This window comes from Prinia subflava, chromosome 3, assembly GCF_021018805.1.
Source record: "Prinia subflava isolate CZ2003 ecotype Zambia chromosome 3, Cam_Psub_1.2, whole genome shotgun sequence".
Taxonomy (NCBI): domain Eukaryota; kingdom Metazoa; phylum Chordata; class Aves; order Passeriformes; family Cisticolidae; genus Prinia; species Prinia subflava.
Genome location: NC_086249.1, coordinates 58,726,860 through 58,746,452, shown reverse-complemented (window position 1 = coordinate 58,746,452; position 19,593 = coordinate 58,726,860). Strand labels below are relative to the sequence as shown.

Sequence of the window (19,593 nt, the reverse complement as noted above, 5' to 3'; positions counted from 1 at the left end):
AACCCTTCATGCTTTCTCATAGATTAAATTATTTCATGTATTTAAAAAATAAAAAGCAATATGTTTTATAAAAGTTATGTAATATATTTTCTTTTGCCTTTTTATAAGTCTCTTGTCTATGTGCCAGTACCTCCAGAGATCCCTTCCACTTTTTTCAGCATTCCTGGACACCCACTCCGTTCCCTCTGACCACGCAGCCAGCCATTCTATTACAGAAGGCAATCGGATTCAGTTAGCCATGATTTACCCTCAGTAAATCACATTATTTTCCTCCATGTACCTGGAAATGGTGTCCAGGAGGATTTGCTCTAGAACTTCTCCACAGACTGAAGTGAAACAGACCTGCCTGTGGACTCCCAGGTCCTCCTGCTTGCACATTCTGAAGGTGTTCATGACATTTGTCATTCTCACATCTTTAGGAACCTCCTGCACTCTCTACTGCTTGTTAAAGACCATGCTGAAGAGTATCCCAATGCCATAAACCATCTCCCTCAGCAATTTCCAGGCATTCTGTCCAGCCCCATGGAGAGAATGCACATGTCCAATTTGTTTAAGTGGTCTCTAATTCCTCACACCCCACTACACGTAACAGACTCTCCCACCAGACTCTGCCACAGAGATTTGGGAAGCAGCAAAAATCTGTCTTTATCCTTCATCGTTAAGTCATGCATCCTATTCAGTGGCATATTTGTGTTCCTGTTGGTTTTCCTTTTGCTCCCAGTGTACTTATAATTGCCTTTCCTATCACTCACCAGTTTAAGCTCCAGCCTGACTTGCTTTTTCATTACTTCATCCCTTCAACCTCAAGCCTTAATTTCCATACTCCTCAGCTGATCCCCATTTCCATTTTCTGTGTATTTCCATTTTGTGTTTGAGCTCAGCCAGGAGTTCAAGTTCCCTGTCCAGCCGAGTTGGCTGCCTGCCACACCTGCTGTTTCCTGCACATCCGGATGGTCCTCTTGTGCTTTGAGGAGTTGTCCCTGGAGATCAATGCCCTGCCCTGCTCCTTTGAGTGAGGTCTTGCTACGGAAGTCACTGCCAAAGAGTTCAGCATTTCTACAATTCTGCTAGAAGAACAGTTTATATTAGGGTTTCCTAATCCACTTCAGAAAAAGCAAATCAGGTAAACTGCTTAAACTAAAGAAATTAATCCCATCAATTTTTCCTGAAAGGGGTTAAGTATTCACAAATTTCTTTAAGGCTGGATATAAGGCAGTAAGTAGCATAGAAGTGGTATCAAACAGCTGGAAGGAAACAGACCACTGAATCTTGGTGAATCTCTCTTCAGCCCAGGTTCAAATGGGCAATACTTAGAGTAAAATTAGGACAGGTTGATCTGCCACCAATCAAAGTGAATGTTTTTCAAGTTAGGCAGAACTCCCACACCCAGCACACAGCTTTATATTGATATTTTCATACATATATATTCATAGATATAATATGTATATGCAATTGTTGAACAAATAATTTGAAATTCATTTTGATATTTTAAATACCTTATATACCTTTAGATATCTAGGGTATTTTGATACTTTCTTTCATTGTCTTTTACTAACACTGTTTCGTTTTCTCTTAAATACTTCAATTCTTCATGTGTGAGAATGAAAGGTTCTTATAACAGTCCAAGTATGGAGTTTCAGCCAAATGAGTGGCAGGAGTCAAGATCATCTCAGAAAAGGGTAATATGTTGAAGCTGCAGTTTCATGGTCTGGATTACAGGATAAATCCTTAACTCTCAGGGAAGAAAAAAATACAGAAAAAAGTAGAAGCACTTTTCATTTTTTTTTAACAGATAAAGCCCTGAAGACATCTGAAAAATAAAAACTACTCTTGTAGCTACTAACTGCTTTTGAACTAGTTCTATCCCCTTCTTGCAGTCCCACTGGATATCCATACTCCTGGAGCCAAGTTCACAAGCACTCCAGCAGTGATTGTGGTGATTTCTGGTTGTCCTCAACCTTGCCAGCAGGCTTGGAAAGGTTGAAGAATAGTAGAGCTGGAAGAAACTCTCTGCAGCTACACATGGGCATTGTCATTGTGCAAAATCACAGCTCCCGGCCTTTAATGTGCCACTACCCTGTTGCCACAAATGCTTCTCTGAGTGGTGTGTCCTACTGATCACAATTTTGTGATGGATATCCACTTGGGAAATGGTTTCTCCCATATTCTCAGCAGACATGATACAGAGCTTTTACTAAACACTTGCTGGTGCACCTCCATCCTGGCTCTCATTTTGTTGGGACCATGAGGGCTGGCACAGCAAGCAAAAGTTGGGGGAGGCTTAATGACTGCTCCCCTGATTGTGGGATACACCAGAGGCCACCTAAGCACAGGGGTCCCCTGTGATACCTCTGCCAAAAACCCAAGAGATGGACAGAGTCCATCTATCTGTTCCCAACTAAGCAACCAAATTTTGTTAGTTCCAAGTATCAGCTGAATTTACACATGCATTTATATCTCAGTCATGTTGTTGGCAAATAGCCAAACTAATAGGAGAAAATATTATTCAGTTCCAGCCTTATATTTATTGCATCACTTTTATAAAATTCAGTCACAAATAAATTACAAGCACCAGTGCTTTGGAAAACAAAAGCAGCAATATTCCTCTTTCTTTCAAATACATACACCTTTTTCCCAGTTATATCCTGGCTAAAAATTCTAATGTTCCCTCCACCACTTGTTTTTTTCATAATCATTTTGCCATTGTTAAATCTCCTCCCCTTAACTGGAAATAACATTTCATTTTTCCCTCTCTTCAAACATCCTACTCTGCAGATGAGCAGGATACAGAAAAAGGCACACCTACTTACTGAATCTAAACATGCCTGAGTTATCATGACATCTTCAAAGTGCTCCTCTTCCTTCCACTCTTCCCCCACCCTTGTTGCCACATCCATATTACAATTGCTTTTGATGTCAATGTGTCTGGATTCCTGGTTCTAGTGACAACCATCATTTAGGATACTTAAAAGAAAAATTGAAAGAGGAAGAACGAGTCAGACTAGGCCTATGTATTGTGGCAGGAAGCCTTCAAAGCATGAATCATTTTAGACACAGGAGTAATCGGATTAAAATCAGGGGGATTTAACCCATTTGTTTTAAGAAGCTGTGAAAATATGTTACAAGCCCAAGTCTAAGAGCCGAAGCTAGATCTATGGTTTTGCAACCTGAGCATAACTTGGTACACTGAGGTATGCTAGGAGCCAGGAACCAAAGAGCAGATTATTGCTACAGTCATGCCAAGGCCCAAGTAGAGGTTTTCAGTTGCCTAAACACCAGTGACTGGAACAGCTGGAGATGTCCTGTCTGCTCTCCCCAGTGTCTTCTTGCATGGCACAGTTGATGTGCTCAGTATAATGCGTGGTGAGACACCTCTCTGAGGTCTCTGGCTCATCTCCCACAGATCCCCTCCCCAACCACCCTCCCCCCGCAGTCACTGACCCAACAAACAACTCTACATGGGCAGTGACATTTTGGATACAGTCCCACATCTACACCAGTGAATGTCCTGTGACAGTCTGCTTCTAAGCAGGCACAGGATTGCTACTGTTTTGGCATAGCTGAGCAGCTCAGCATATTATCTCATGTTTACACATAATTGGGATTTTAAATTATGCCTGTTTTCCCAGAAACCCAGTCTGGCAGGTAGTCTCTGTGCACATGTAACACACTTCTAAGGCATAAACTCCATGAAGAATACTCCAGTCATGACTACCTTCCTTCTAAAATTCAAAACCAGGGTATTTGCTATGCAAAAAATTGGTATTTACTAAAGAAAAAGAAAAAGAAAAAGAAAAAGAAAAAGAAAAAGAAAAAGAAAAAGAAAAAGAAAAAGAAAAAGAAAAAGAAAAAGAAAAAGAAAAAGAAAAAGAAAAAGAAAAAGAAAAAGAAAAAGAAAAAGAAAAAGAAAAAGAAAAAGAAAAAGAGAAAGAGAAAAAGAAAAAGAAAAAGAAAAAGAAAAAGAAAAAGAAAAAGAAAAAGAAAAAGAAAAAGAAAAAGAGAAAGAGAAAGAGAAAGAGAAAAAGAAAAAGAAAAAGAAAAAGAAAAAGAAAAAGAAAAAGAAAAAGAAAAAGAAAAAGAAAAAGAAAAAGAAAAAGAAAAAGAAAAAGAAAAAGAAAAAGAAAAAGAAAAAGAAAAAGAAAAAGAAAAAGAAAAAGAAAAAGTTATGTACAGTCTGATTTCTTCCCAACCCTTTATAGAGCAACTCAAGAAACACAATACCTTCTAAAGAGCAGGGGATGACAACACAGTTTTCAGATGTCAGTTTGCCTTTTCTCACCTCCAAAACATGTACCAAACATCAGGCTGGAGGCTGCTTATGTCAAGAAGCAAAGCTTATCCATCCCTGATGTTCATCTGTGCCACTACACATAAATCATAAGAGCAGCCAAGACTGATTACTCTGGAAAACACCAGAAGCTGATTACTCTTCTCCAGCAATTAGGACATTCACTCACACATATGGGCTTCTCATTCCTACTCGAATGTCTGCATTTGACATGAAACAGTCACTAGCTAGCGTGAGCACTGGGTGCATTCATGATTTTCTTTTCTTGCTAAATTTTGCAAAGCCCTGAATGTAAAGAAAAAAACCCTAATGAAATCTGTCTTTCTTCACCAGAAAAATATCTCACCAACACATTTCAAAAGTCATCACAAAAAAAGCTGGATTTGCTGTCTGAGACTAAATAGGCTCTATTCGAGTCTCTATTTAGAACAAGGATGGTACGGTCACGGCAAGTCAGTCAGCAAAAGTATTTAATTCAGAAATCAAATTACTTTGGATTGCTAGATTGCTATTTGTATTTCTTGTTATGTATGAAAAGAGAAGAAACACCTTAAGCTGCAACTTGTAAGAGATTAGATATTAGTTCTAAATTCATATCTTTTGGGGTGACATAGAGAGCAAAGATTAATCAGTGTTAACACTGGCACAGATACACACAAATCTAAAATTGCTGATGGAAAAGGTCTTATACTTTTCTTAAAACAAAATTAGACTGCATCTACCTAAATGTCATGTGAAAGATTGTTTTGGTAATCTGGGATTTCTGTCAATGTATTTCTGGTTTTTTTTTTCTTCTACACTTAGAAAATTTTCTAAAATGTGTTGGGGGAATGGGGTGTGTGTGCAATATTTTGAGCAATTAAAAAAAAAATTAATTCAGTTTCATTTCCAGTACCATATATCCATAAAACAAAACAAACAATAAAATGTCTAAAATTTCAAACCTAGAATTGCACGTCTGGGTTCTTTTTCTTTTAATAAATTTATTTAATGTTTTAAATTTTAATGAGATCAGTGGAGAACATTATGCCTTCTTGGTATACAGGTTCTTTGGGCTCTTTTAAATAGATTAACTTAATTTGAGAGTATGATATAGTGGGTGTTTTCAGTTCCAAATATAGTCAATCCATATGTGTGTACATTTCTGCAGAACATCACACAAAACCTCTGGGAAAATCCAGCCTCGGCAACCAGGGGAAACTCTTGTCACCTTAAAACCAGCAATGTTCTATCTGTGTTGGCATCTGGTCTTTCACTAAGGTCATAGAGAGCAGACCACAGGCAAGCAGGCAACATTCCTACTCCGCGACAGAGGACTATTACTTCCCAGGCTATCATTACACACAGCTTTTGCCTGGTCCAGGCAGCCAACAGAGGAGTGTGCAGGATCTTTACTGTTCCTCAGAATTCCTGAAAATACTCATAGTTATCAATGGCCATGTTGCTTCACACGGCTTCATTTTCTGCCTGGAAACTTGATCATGGTAGATTCAAGAGAATTTTTAATGTCTAAGATTCAGTGTGGAAATCCTGGATGATATCCTGATCTCCTGTCTACATAACCTGGATTTGTTTGCAGATGACTGGAGATCAGCTGCACAGGAGGTTCACTGAGAACACATCCCATTTGCAGCATGTTTCATCTTTATTTTCACATTTCAAACTGAAAGAAGGTAGATTTAGATTAGATATTGGATTTACTCCGAGCATGGTGAGGCACTAGAATAGGTTGCTTGAAGTTGTGGATGCACCCCCTCACCCCTCCTCCATTCCTGGGACACAAGGAACACTCACATTTCTAGGACATTTCCTAGATCAGGCATGCAAATGCTCCCCAGAGGAGATTGTGTTACGGTGCATGCATCAAGCTCTGCTGTAATCCCTTGATTAAGAAAAAGTGCTTGAGCAATCCCAGCAGAACTGAGCTGAATCCAGGATGCCCTTCTTCCACAAATTTCTCTTCTCCCAGGGATTCAGAAGCAGTGACCTTGTTGACACCCCCATTACCTCACAGGCGCTGCCATTCATCGCAGAATCACAGAAGGGTTAAGGCTGGAAGGGACCCGCAGGTCACCTGGTCCACCACCCCTGCTCAAGCAGAACCACCTACAGCTGGTTGCCCAGGACCATGTCCAGACAGCTTTTCCAGTGGGAGAGATTCTATAACCACTGTGGGAAGCCTGTTCCAGTGCTCAGTCTTCCTCTCAGTAAGAGTAGCATTGATGTTTGAGTTCGTGACGTTGCCTTGTACCTTCATCCCTGCACAGAGATTCAGCTTTAACAGCAGATGAGGACCATCCCTGCATCTTTATTTTGGCAGTGATTATATAAAATAGCAACTAAGGATTCAAAGCTCTTTGTAAAAAGAAGGACTCAGAAAATAAAGTTTTCAAAGCATTTCCTATTTCGTGAGTTCCATGTCCTGTCTCCGTTCACACAGCGAAGTCAACCAAGTGTTTTCCATGTGCTCGGTGAAGCACAGGCAACTATCAACTGCAGAGGGCTTTATCTTCATTTCATGCAGGTAGCTGAGGACTTTCCAGATATAGAAGAGCTTACAGTCCACAGGAATCACAGATACCTCAATGTAGGGCTACCTTAATGTAGCCCTACATGTTCTCATTGGCCTGTACATTGATCAAATAATGCATCGATAGAAGAGAGAGATTCCTTGATGCATCAGATGGCAAAAACTATCATATAAAACAGTTAGCAGCATCTAGCAATCACATCATATCTTAAACACCATCTTACTTTATTGGAATGTAACAAAGATTGAAAGACATGAAGACAAGTAGCAATTACATTAATAATTTTGTTTATTGCTTGCTGAGTCACTTGAGTCATCCTGGAAGAGACTGAATGACCAGTTTAGCAAGTCTCTCTGAAGAACAGGTACTTAACATTTAACAGAAGCATTATTAGTTTGCCCTTTAATACCCCCTGTACTTCAAACCTGACAGCAGTTCAGCATTCAGCCTCCTCTGCACTCAATCTAAATCCCATTAAAGTCAATGCAAGTCTCTCCCATTTTAATGGGATTTAAATCGAGCCTTTAATCCTCAGTGTCTGTGTCCTTTCTGTCATTCACAGACAGAAAATTATGAATGTGTGTTCATGATGTAGATATATTGCTGCAATGGGAGGTGAAAGATAGAAATCAGTGCAACTTACTGTGAAAAATATACCTTTGTGTCTCTTTCTTATTGAGAGCAGAGTATCTTGTATACTTTAAGAAAAGTTAAAGAAAATATTTAAGCTGCAAAATCTTGGAGCCCTTCACTCTGCCAAATCTACACCTCTGAAGGGATTTGTCTGCATTAATAAACTTGCCTAGATATTAGAGTCTACTTCTTCAAGTTCCCTTTACAGTACAAGAGTCACCTCCAGAGGGCAATTCATCTGTCTGTCTTACACGCATGTTTTCAGCTGAGATGAACAGCTTTCTTCTGATGCTTATGTCTCGCCATTGATCATACTGGTTGAATGGATAACTCGAATATCTCATGTTTAGGTGTCTATAATTAAGGCAGATATATCTCACCCCTTACAGGAGATTTTTTAAAACTGTAAGAGGCACCCTGGAAAGTAGGTAATTCACCTCTACTGTGATGGTGTTCAGTTACATTTCTAAGGCTAGATGCAAGGAGCATAACATGTTGGTTTTGAAAATTAATTTTTTCTTTAAACTCAAATACATATTTTAGGGAAAAGCAACTGGTTTTATACACATATTTTGAATTACAGAGCTATAATCACAAGTCTTGTTAGGTTATTCCTGTGACTAATTATCCTTATTACTAAACATATTATTCCAGCTCTGGCAGGGCTTCATAACTTCTTCAGTATTTGATGCAAATCCTCTCTAAAAATTTGGAGTCCTTACATGCACGGCTGGCATTTACCCTTTTAATCATAGGAGTATGTGAGGAGCACATAGATAATTTGTTCACTGAAACTCTTCAGTGCTTTTAGGCCTGCTGCTTTTCAAGGCATGTATCCTTGAATAGTAATATGGTCTACATTCACTTTTCCCACAGTGAATGCTTCATAATTAGTTGTACTATAAACCTGTTTCTCTCCACTGAAGAGTCTGTGAATTTGCTCTGCTAGCAGAGCTATTTCAGCAAAACAAAATACTGATGTTTTTCCACCAATGTGTCCACCACGCCTACTTTAATGGTGCTCACTAAGCCAAGATTAGAGCTGCATATTGTGTGGACAGATAAATGAGTTTAGGGTGTGTGATTTTTTTTCCCCCAGCTCAGCTGAGACGTCATACTGACAGAAAAACTTTCCGTCACAGACCATAAAAAAAATTTACCTAAAATTTTGCCCACAGAGCTTTAGTAATAAAATTATTGTAAGGGCAAAAAACGCCAACCAAACAAAAAGAAAACTTAATGTATATATAGTATTCAGTATTTACACCAGGATAAGAAATATTGCCTCATTTCTAAGTATTCATTTTTATAGAAGTTCCACCCCAAAAATCTGTCCCTTGATGCTACCACAGTGCTGAAAAGAGTGTGACACCTGTTTGAATCTAGCATGCTACATGAGCTGCAGGAATGATCTTTCCTCCTCACAGTTTAGCTGTTAATTCTGTGTTATTGACAAAATATTACTGCTATAAACACTTACTATTATGAGAGTTCACTTGTGGACACTGTGATGAGGTTCCTTTGCTATACCCCATGTTGAACCATGAATTCTTTTGTTCTTTTCCTGACTTGAATTTGTGGGGAAAAGACCAAACCACAAAATACTAGTTAAAACTGAATAGAGGGAGATAATTTTTTTTTTGCTGAAATTTCTGAAAGTTTAAAAAATGTGTGGTTGGGACTAAATTGCCCCTTATAAACTAGACACTGGAATACGTGTTAAAACACAGGAAAAGTTATTAACCTTTGAGTCACATAAAAGATGTGTAGCTATGAGCAAGAATGTTCTTCAAGTCATTAATTTTTACATATAGTACATATATTAATGGGTATGTTTTCAGCTGAGGAGAGAGTTATAGTGACATAGAAATGTAAGGATCTTGAACAAGTGAACAATTTAACATGAAAAAGTCTGTTATACGACTCAGAAAGACTTGTACGTGGTTGAAAGGCTCTAAGATTTTTCTAATAAAATCATTGTCAACCAAGCTACCCTTGAGGAAAAAATAAAAAAGTAAAGAAACAAGTAGGAAGAGTGAAGTAAAGAAAATTGAGAATCAGGAGTCCATTTTTAATTTGTGGGACTACTTGAGTGCTTACAGCTCACAACTACTGGCAGATGTAACCACAGCAGTACTACTGCAGTAGCAGTAGGTTGCTTGTGCCTTGTCTTCACAATGCTTCCTTTTGTGTGCGGGCTGCAAATGTTTGACAGTCATTAGAAAGTCATCCAAGGAAATGCTTCCTTTCCATGTACAAGATCCTTTTCGTGGGTTTTTAACACTGAGCATTCTCAGTAATTCAGCAATCATTAGCAAAAGAATAGTTTCTTACAGCTTGCCTCTGCCCTTAAGGGTCTTTTATAAAGAGGACAGAAGCTCTTTGTTGTCACTCCTTCACACGTTATTAACGGAGGTTTAACAGAAAGAAGAGGGGCTTGTTACATGCCCGCTGCAATTTGTTCTTTTTTGGGTTCATTCAGATTTCATGATGTCCACCAGAAGATGGATTAACCCAGATCCAGGGAGACTGTTTCCATACTGAATAGAAAATGAATTCAAATACGGCAGACAGAATAATCTCTCATTGCAAAGAATCAAATCAGCTAACGAGATGGTGAATATTCCTGCATGCCAGACAACATTTTGTAAAACAAACTGCTGGTCAACAAAGGAAAGTAAACCCCAGTAAGATACATTATCTTGATAATTTGATATGATCATTGTTGTGCCATTGTTTTTTACTTTTTTGTCTCTGCTGCCTAATTCTTTCCGTGCTACCTATGCACATCCGTTGCTGAGCCTCCCGATTGCTCTGCACAAAGCAGTAATTTACGGTGATTGCTTCCAATCCCATCACATTTGGGTCTGCAAACTGATAGCTGTGATGGAGCTGTCAGCTGGTGTAAAACGGGAATGCTCTACTGATGACAGCAAAGTCGAGCTGACTCAACACTAGCTGAGCCACAGCTTCTCCAGTTCAGCCTTTGGCAGGGTCCAGGCCCCCACAATGACTTGCCACTTTTACAATTCTAGCAATATTTCTGATGAATTTGGGACCATGTCCAGTATGAACCATACAGAACTCCCCAGCACTGTTCTTCAGGGCAGGAAGTTGTAGATTTTTCCATCGTGGCCCAATGAGTCATTTAGGTTTCTCTGAAAATTTCTGTTGGTTCAGAATTTCATAAAGGGATGATGAAAACCAAAGACACACAAATATGAAAAGGGAGTTCAGAATGACTGTCAAGCCAGTGCTACACGTCATACTGATACACTAAAAACTCTAAAAAACTTCTTGACAGGCGAGAGGTCTCAGCCTAAGATACCTGAAGAGTATCTGAATACTGAAGCTTATCCAGGAAAAGGTATCTAACCTATCTTTTCTTAGAGCCTCTAAATCTTCCACATCAAGAACAGCGCAGTGCAGGTTTACTGGTTTATTTCACAGGGAACAAGTAATTAGAGGACACTCCGTCCCTGCAAATAAAGTTCTTCTGGCTATTGGATGGGTTTGTGCAACCTCCTCAATTCAAGGAGCGTAACAGTCTCAGAGCCAGCACAGATTTGGTCACGTGTGCAGTGCAATACGTTCTGTAAACAGCCTGGCAAAGAGAACCAACAGTGCCATGGTGGAGCCTGTGCATGATATTAAATCATTTGAGGTAGTGTAAGCAAAGAGAAGCATCCTGAGTAATTAAGCAGTAAAATAGCAGGTGGAATTCAATGCAGAAAAATATGAAGTCATGAGGAAAACCATTTGGAAAAACAGACCTGATATCACATGTAAAAAGGTGTATCACATGAGCTGATGTATTCTCCAGAAAGATTCTGAAGTAAAGCTTAGGCCAGATAGCACTGTGAAAACACCAACTCAGTATTCAAAGACCAAGTCAAATATTAGGAAACATTAGGAAAGGATAACCAAACATAATAGAAAAATCTTTATGTCATTGTTTAAATCCATCATTCATTCACACCTTGAATAAATATTGTGTACAGCTTTGCTGACTTCATGGTAGAAGAGATATTAGGACCTGACAAAATTTTGCCCAAGTTTTCCTTCCTTTGATGTCCAGACATGGACATAGACACTGGTAGGGCAGGGTACTGTGTGAGACAGATTCTTTGTCTGAATCATGCCTGTGCCTTTATGTGAAGATTATTTTGTGACTGAGAGATATAGCTTACAGTTCTGAAAAATGAGTGTTGGCAGCCCCAGTTCCAGCTGCAAAATGCAATTTGGCAATGGTTGTTCTGTTGTATACTCAACACCATACTTTCGTGTGGGGATGGAGGGGAAGAAGGCTCAATTACAAAAAGTATTTGAAGCAGTAAACATGTGACATCATCCCAAGTATAATCAGCAATCAGGGTAAGCAACTTGCTATGCCACATGTACAGATGTAAAGTTGAATGCTTATGCATATGCTATAGAACACAGTAACTGCTCAGTACTGTGATCAGGGATAAAATACAGCTCAAAATCTTCACTGTCTGCAATCAAGCCATGACAGGCACAGACACATACTACAGTAATCTAAAGCAATGCTCTAACTGGGTTATAAAGTAACCTAAAGTTGCTGCACAGACAGATGCCATTCTCCCATGTCCCGTTCCAGCCCACCCCATCTTTCCCAGAGCTGCATACAGGGCACCACCAATGCTGGAAATCTCACAAGCAAATTTATGTGGATTCTCTGTTAATGGTTGCAAATCCCACAAGAAGCTGATTATTCCCTCTTTGTATCAGCAATATTTGTGATATGGGAAAGTATAAGCAATTCAAAGGATAAACTTCTGCTGCTATGCCAAAACAAAATGTCGTTTTCAAATCTCTGGAAATATCACAGACTCTGGTAACACCAACAGTACCCTATTGTTGGTGGTAGTCGAAAGTAACACACACCCCATTCACTTGACTGCTCAGACACTAAGGGAGGTATTCTTATCCCCATTCTGCTTCCCCTCCACTCAGCTGCTAAAATGACAAAAGGAGGCCAGCTGAACACTGTGGGCATTTTTATGGAGTATAAAGCTAATGCCTTCACACGGTCTTAGCAAAACAGTAGTGCAGACACACTCAGCTGCTTCAGAGACACTGAGCAATATGGAGATACAAGCTGGACTAAGAGAGATCAGCATTAGCTCATATCAGCACTGTGTCTATGCTGCTTGTTGACTCTGAAGAACATGGAGCTGAAAACCTAGATATTGCTGACGGTTTCTTCCTCAAATTTTATTTGGATTAGGGCTCACAAGCAGTTTGAGTAGCTGGTCATCCCTAGTACTGGTATTTCATGTATCAGCCGGGAAAAACGGGTTCAAAATTAAGCAAAACCTTGATCAAAGCAGTGGTGAGTTCTGGTGGAAGGAGGTCTAACTGGTCTAACTGGTGGGAGTAGTGAGAACAGTTTTTCTGAAATGGGACTTGTGTTCAGTATTTATTTTAGAAACAAGGAGAATATACAACAATCACTGTGACAGTAACCATGAAATACACCCTTAGGTATCTATTAAAAATATGCCCCACTGTAAATGAAAAGCAACAGCCATAGTGCAATAGGTGTCAAAAATGAAGGATCCAGAATAACAGTAGAAAAATAGTAGAGAAGATAAGGACAGTTACCTCTGTAATGCCATTCACTATACAATCATCTTAGAAAATCTGACAGCCTGAACAGTATGCATGTAGCTAATAAGAAAGCTGCAGTTCATGCCTATACTGGAGTTTAACCCAGGACTGCACAGTGAAGGGAGAGGAAGCCACCAAAAGCATAAGAAGCTGAGAGTAGTGCCAGTAACAGAAGACCCAAACTCCAAAGATATATACAGTCTCAAATAGTCTTTATGCAGTGCCACCACCTTCGTCGTGCATTTTCAAGTGAAATGAGTTCTCTCCAGGTGTGTTAACCACCCTGATCATGGTAAATCAGCCTCCAGGAGTTCAGGTCTAGAGTTCAATCCCACAGGTCTAGATTGGGAATCTTTCGAGGTTACGTGGGATCCTGAGTTCTTAGGGAAGCCTGCACTACAAGTTGTTAGTCTAATAGAATTAGAGACTTGCAAGGGCTGTCAGCTATCTGTTGCAGATATTCTTCATTTCTCTTTTGAACCTTGGCATTAAAACTCAACCTGAATCCAGGTGAATACATCTCAAATCTCAGTGTGAACATTCTAATCCAACGCTGAGTGTGCCTTTCTGCACCTAAGAATAATCCCAAACTATACAAGTTCTCAAAATGTATTAGACAAAATTGTACAAATGTGTTGCTAATACAGATAAGGTAGTACACGTAAAACTTCAGACATGTTAACCTAGTGCTTTTCTCTCCTCCACATGGTAGGACATAGAGGAAACCTTGCTTAAATTATGTGATTCTACTAGATATCTGCATTTATGCGAAATAAATCCAGAACATATGGCCTGGACAAAGGGGTGTTCACAGTGAAAAATACCTAGGGGAAAGGCCACTTAAGTATCTCACTGAAATCAACTGGATAATCATATACATATTCATATACAGTAATGTATATGAGAATGAGAAATACTTTCTACAGAAGAACATTTGCTGCTGCATTTCTTCAAAAAGCCAAAACAGATCATCCTACCAGGCAGTGTTCAAGTTTAAACTCAGAAGGGAAAGCAGGAAAAAGAAGGAAAAACAACAGCAATGACCTCCCTCTTATATTTTAGGAAATATTTGTTTGGAAGAGTTGCATGAGAACATACAGAATTTATGGTTTCTTATCAGACTGGACCAAGCTCAAACCAGTGACCTCAAGGTTAAAAGCCCTACATGTATTTTCCATGTTTCTAAACAATCTAACCCTTGCTAGTAATAAAATACCTTATTTGGCAGTCCATATGGCTGAATTACATACAGCTTGTAAAAACAACTAATTCTAGACAAGGATGTTGTGAGGTTAGGCAGGCAGAAAATTTTAAGGCCCAAAGCCTGACTAGAACTTAATGCAGTTACTGCCATAAAAGACAATTAGAAAGGTTTCTATAAATAGGTGAGGGAAAAAAAAAAAAAAAAGGAGAGAGAGAATCTTCATCCTTTATTGGATGGATATTCTGGCTGTCTGGATGAGCTCAGAGGGTTGTGGTGAACAGTGTTGAATCCAGTGGGTGGTCAGTCACAAATGGTGTTCTCTAGGGTTCAGTCCTGGGGCCTGTTTAATATGTTTATCGATGATCTGAATGAGGGGTGAGTGCACTTTCAGTAAGTTCACAAATGACACCAAGCTGTGCAGGAATGTTCACCTGCTGGAAAGTGGGAAGGCTCTGCAGAGGACTCTGAACAAGCTGGATTGAGGGGCCAAGGCCATTTGTACAAGCCTTCAACAAGGCCAAGTGAGGACTTTCACTGGGGTCACAACAATCCTTTGCAGAGCTACAGACTCGGGGCAGGGTGGCTGGAAAGGTGTCTGGCAGAAAAGGACTTGGGAATACCAATTGACAGTAGCTGATCATCAGCTGGCAGTGTGCCCAGGAGGCCAAGAAGGCTGATGGCACCCATGGCATCCTGGCCTGTCTCAGAAATCGTGTGGCCAGTAGGACCAAGGCAGCGCCTTTTGAGGGTGACCTCACTGCCCATGGGTATGTCAGGATCTGTGTGAGCAGGAATTGCTTTGCCAAGAAAATGTGGGTGCATGTGTAAGTATGAGCACGTGTGTGTGTGTGTGTGTGTGTGTATGCAAGAGTGGAACTAGCCCAAAATTCTGGGGAGGTGTGGTGGGCATAACTGGCAAGGTCTGGGTAGCAGAAGGCTACAGGAGTGACTTGTCTGGGAGAAGGCCAGAACTATCCTGTGCAAAGTCACTTCCAGCCAGCTCAACCATCAAACCAAGCTGTGCCAAAACCTCAGCTGGTCAGAGGAACACACAGTGCCTCTGCTCAGACACATTTAGGAAAGGATAGGAGCTGCCAGATACCCAAAGTGCATGTGAGGAGGCCCAAGAGGAGGCACAGGAGGGGACACGTGAAGAGACTGGAGAAGGGGCAGAGAAGAGGGCATTTTGAAGGGCATGGGGGGAGAGGCACTTGAAGGAGGCACTACTTGCCAGAGGACTGGAGCCCATGGATAAGCCTGTGCCAGTGTGGACATGCCCATGAGGGACAGTTGCCTGTGGAGGCCCCAGACCAGGGCAGAGCAATTAAAGCAAGTAAATGTTTAGGAAAAACCTGGCCTGGGTCCGTTGTTGGTGTTTCATTGAAGTCCTAAGCATGATCCAGATAGGCAAGCAGTCTGTTCTCAGTAGGTGTCATTCAGACAGGGAGTATAAAGAGGCAAGTTACAATTGTCCACAATAAACCACAATTTACTCAGTATGGATGACTCCAAAAGATTCAACTTTATCAACATCAATGAATAAGTCCACCTCATAACAACTTAGGCATTTCAGAGATAGGCACTCTAAAATTGTTAAAAGATATATTGTCTTTTATGACTCTTTTCCATGTAGCCACTCAAAAAAGTCAGACTATTTTGTTATGTGAATTAGCTTGACAACTCAACTGGGTAAATCATGAAACAAGTCTTTGCATCACATTCTGCATACCTGAATTCCTATAATAGAGTTTCTCATTAAGGCATATACTGTGTCTGAAAATTTCCATTTTTTTCAGTTTAATGAAATTTTTGTTTCACTAATTCAGTCCTTCATGTTTGGCTGCAAACACTGCATATATTATTACTGAATATAGTTTAAATCAAAATGCTGTTTAATTATCTAAAATTTCACTTTATTACAAAGAAAGGTAGTTCACTATATAGGAAAATGAATGTGTAATTACTATGCTATTACAAAGATGAATGCGTTGAGGGAATGACAATAATATTGCAGGGACACATTCCAAAAGACACTAGTTGAAGGAACTTTGTGTCATTAACTTTATTGGGAGCCTTTCCAAAAGACTCAAGTTGAAAGAACTCATGCCATTAATATATTTGGGAGTCACTCCAAAAACCAGTAGTTGGAAAATCTTTTTGTAGGTTGATTTATTTGTTAGTTGAAGCAGATAAGTTAACACTTTTTGGTATTAGATGCTGGATTTTGACAGAAATTCACTCTACTAATGGCTCTTGTAAAGGGAGCTAGGGTTTTCTGGACTAATATTCATTAAATGTTGAAGTTAACCACTTGAAATCAGCTAACTTTTCTCTTGTCTTCTCCAAGCCCTTTTAAATAAATTTTTTATGACATGAACACAAATATTTATTTTCTTGATTCTTCTTAGCTCAGGCTTTCTATATTCTCTTTGTCTTGTATTTATCACTGATGTGTTGCTACTATTACTTTTTCATTTGAATCACACTTTTTCTAACAGATCATGCTCCTGCAGACAAGTTCTCAAAATTTTTAATTTACTGGCCTGATATCAGCTTCTGCACTGATAGTAGCTTGAAATGCTCAGTTGTCCTCTTCCACTACATGACTGCCTGAAAAAAGGATATTCACATGGAGTGAATCCAATACTAGGAAATTTTCTGCTGTCTCTTACATAATCAAGGAGATAGCTTGCGTATTTGTTATGCTGGATAATATTGTGTCATAGCTTCACTTTATTTTCATATCTTTTCATACCCCCATCTCGGTTCTTTTCTCAGATAATTTTGGGACAGGATTTGTGTTTTCTGTCCTTTAGGAAGAGCACTGAATATAGAGGAGTCCTCGCTGCTGCCTAGTTCCAAATAGTGCCATCTCTTTGTAGCAATGGGGAACAGACTCTCCCACATACCTTTACTGTTGTGCTGCTATATCCCACGTTTCACATTCCAGTCTTAGTCTATTGATCTTCCTGCCACATGCGTGTTGTTTATCATCCAATATTCCTTGTGGGGTCATGTCAGAAGGGCTGAAGCCTAAAGAGTTGTGAAAAAAAATAAAAGGTGCAAGCATGAACTGGAATACAGTGAAGGCAAGAGTTTTTTCCTATATAAAACATTAAAAACAATCCTGGCAGATCTGGTTTCTTCAGCCTAAAGGCTTCACGGCCTTGTGTGCCCTTCCTGATTCTCATGCTATAGACAAAAACAACATGCTTTAACCTTGGCAACATGCTACAAAACATTCCCGTGTTAGATTGTGAGGCACTTGTCTTGTTTGTGTCCATTGCTGAACAGAATGGCTCCAAACAGCATTTAAAGAAGCTGGAGCCAAGAGTAGATCAACACTCATGGTTTTGCCACTTCAAATTCTGAAAACATCATCTGAAGCCAAAAAAGGAAGCTGGAATTTGAGGGAAGTTTCAGTATTTCTAAAATATGCACAACATCTTGGATGGAGAATTAGCTATGGAACATGCCTATGATCCCACATGCTCAGGACACACCCTATACCGAGGGGCTAGAGTCCAAGACACAGGTCTGTGTCTCAGCATCTCCACAGTATCCAAGGCCCAGCTGTGCAACATCCCACAGGATTAGCCTCCAGGTGGTGGCAACCATGGTGATGAGGGCCTCAGAGATAAGTCCACAAGCACACAATCATGACACTCATGAATCTCCTCACTGATCATCAATGCTCTTCAGGATCAGGAAGTGATGCCTGTACTGACTCACACAGTTTTAGGTCTTAGCACCAGGAAATCTGCAGGAAAGTGTCCCTTTAGTGTCTGTCATAACAGATCATGGGAAGTGGGAGGATGCACTTACTGCCTCAGAAAGGCCAAGAGCCCAAAACAGAGAGAACAGGAGAAGGGTCTTGCCTTATCTTTCCTCCTAGTCAGCTGAGTTAATTTCTCCAAACCACTGTGGGGTGTTCAGCTCCCCAGGGCCATTTTCTGTCCATGACAGATAGGTTCTGATGGTGCCATGTTGTTACTGCAGGGCACGAATGAACTCGCCCCTATATGGGACTTCATATGTTCCCATTCCTAACTTCGAGTTTTGGAGGTGCTTTGAGCAGCCCAAATGCTGCCATTAGAGTGTCCCCCTCATCAAAAACTGTTCCTCAATAATAAAATCTGTGGCTGACCTCCTGACAAAGTGAGATAAAGGGTTGTGTCACCATCAAAACAGCCTCGTCTGAGAGCACTGAAAACAAGAGGGATCCATCTTGACAAGGTCTGCCCATCTGATAGATATCTTTCCTCCAACAAAGGGGGTGTGAACAAGCCTGAAATATTCTTCCCAGTCAAAAGCATAACACTGTAAATAAGAAACCAGGAGCCACATCAATGGACAAATTAACAGGTCCAAATAAGAGGCCAAGTGCCTGTCTCAGTCGTACAGAAAACTGGAGATGTTTAAAACCCAAGTGGACAAGATCCTGAGCAACCTGCTCTAGGCTGACAGTGCTTCAAGCAGAGAATTATATCAAAGAACATCAAGAGGTCTCTTCCAGCTTAAATTACCCTTTGATCCAGTGATTCTAACATACATCTATGCTAGAATATCATCACACTCATGAGTAGGAGAAAAAATAATCACCCAACTTAGAAGACCAATGTGCAGTCAAAATGAAATCATTGCTAGTGATGGTGATACTACAATATAAAGCTTGAAAGTTCTTCAGAGGCTGAACATACCACCTTTCTGCCTTCACTACATATGTGAAAAACAGAATACATTTAATAAATAGTATGGAGTAATTTTCAAGTTACTTTTTATGTACAGCATTTTTCCTTGCAGCAAAACATTCACTATACAAGATACATTCTGACAAATAATATGTGTATCAGGAGACCACGATTTTTTAATGAGAGTCTACATCTTGGACTAAATTTCAAAGGACTTATCTGTAGACTTACACATAAAATCCCGTTCTTTAGTCTGTCTTTCAAGACTAAATAATGTAACATTGTGTATCTAAACACAAGAACATATATCGAAGAACCAATTTTCCCTCATCTAACACAGAGCAAAATTCTGCTTCCCTTTGTCATCACAATCTCTGACTCTGTATTCTCTCCCTCAAAGTTTGATTTCAAAATGCATATATTTGCTATGCATATACTGGTATGCAGACCTAATGGAAGCTCATACTGTGCCTTAAGAATCACTAAGAAATACGAAATTTACCACAGTTGTATAAAAATACAATCAGAGAAAATAAGAGGACCACAGAACTTAGAAAAAACATACACAAGACAAACAAAGGGCAGAGGAAAGGATGAACATACACAGCACAG

The 19,593-nt window shown here is 39.8% G+C and overlaps 1 long non-coding RNA gene across 1 annotated transcript in view; it reads right to left on the bottom strand.

Annotated features, from left to right (window-relative positions):
- LOC134548006 (uncharacterized) overlaps positions 1-17,383 on the bottom strand; it is a 28,612-nt gene extending 11,229 nt beyond the window's left edge. Inside the window, exon 1 of the long non-coding RNA XR_010079676.1 lies at positions 17,200-17,383. This is a non-coding gene — a long non-coding RNA (uncharacterized LOC134548006). The remainder of the gene's footprint in view (positions 1-17,199) is intronic.
- Between the last annotated feature and the right edge of the window lie 2,210 nt (positions 17,384-19,593).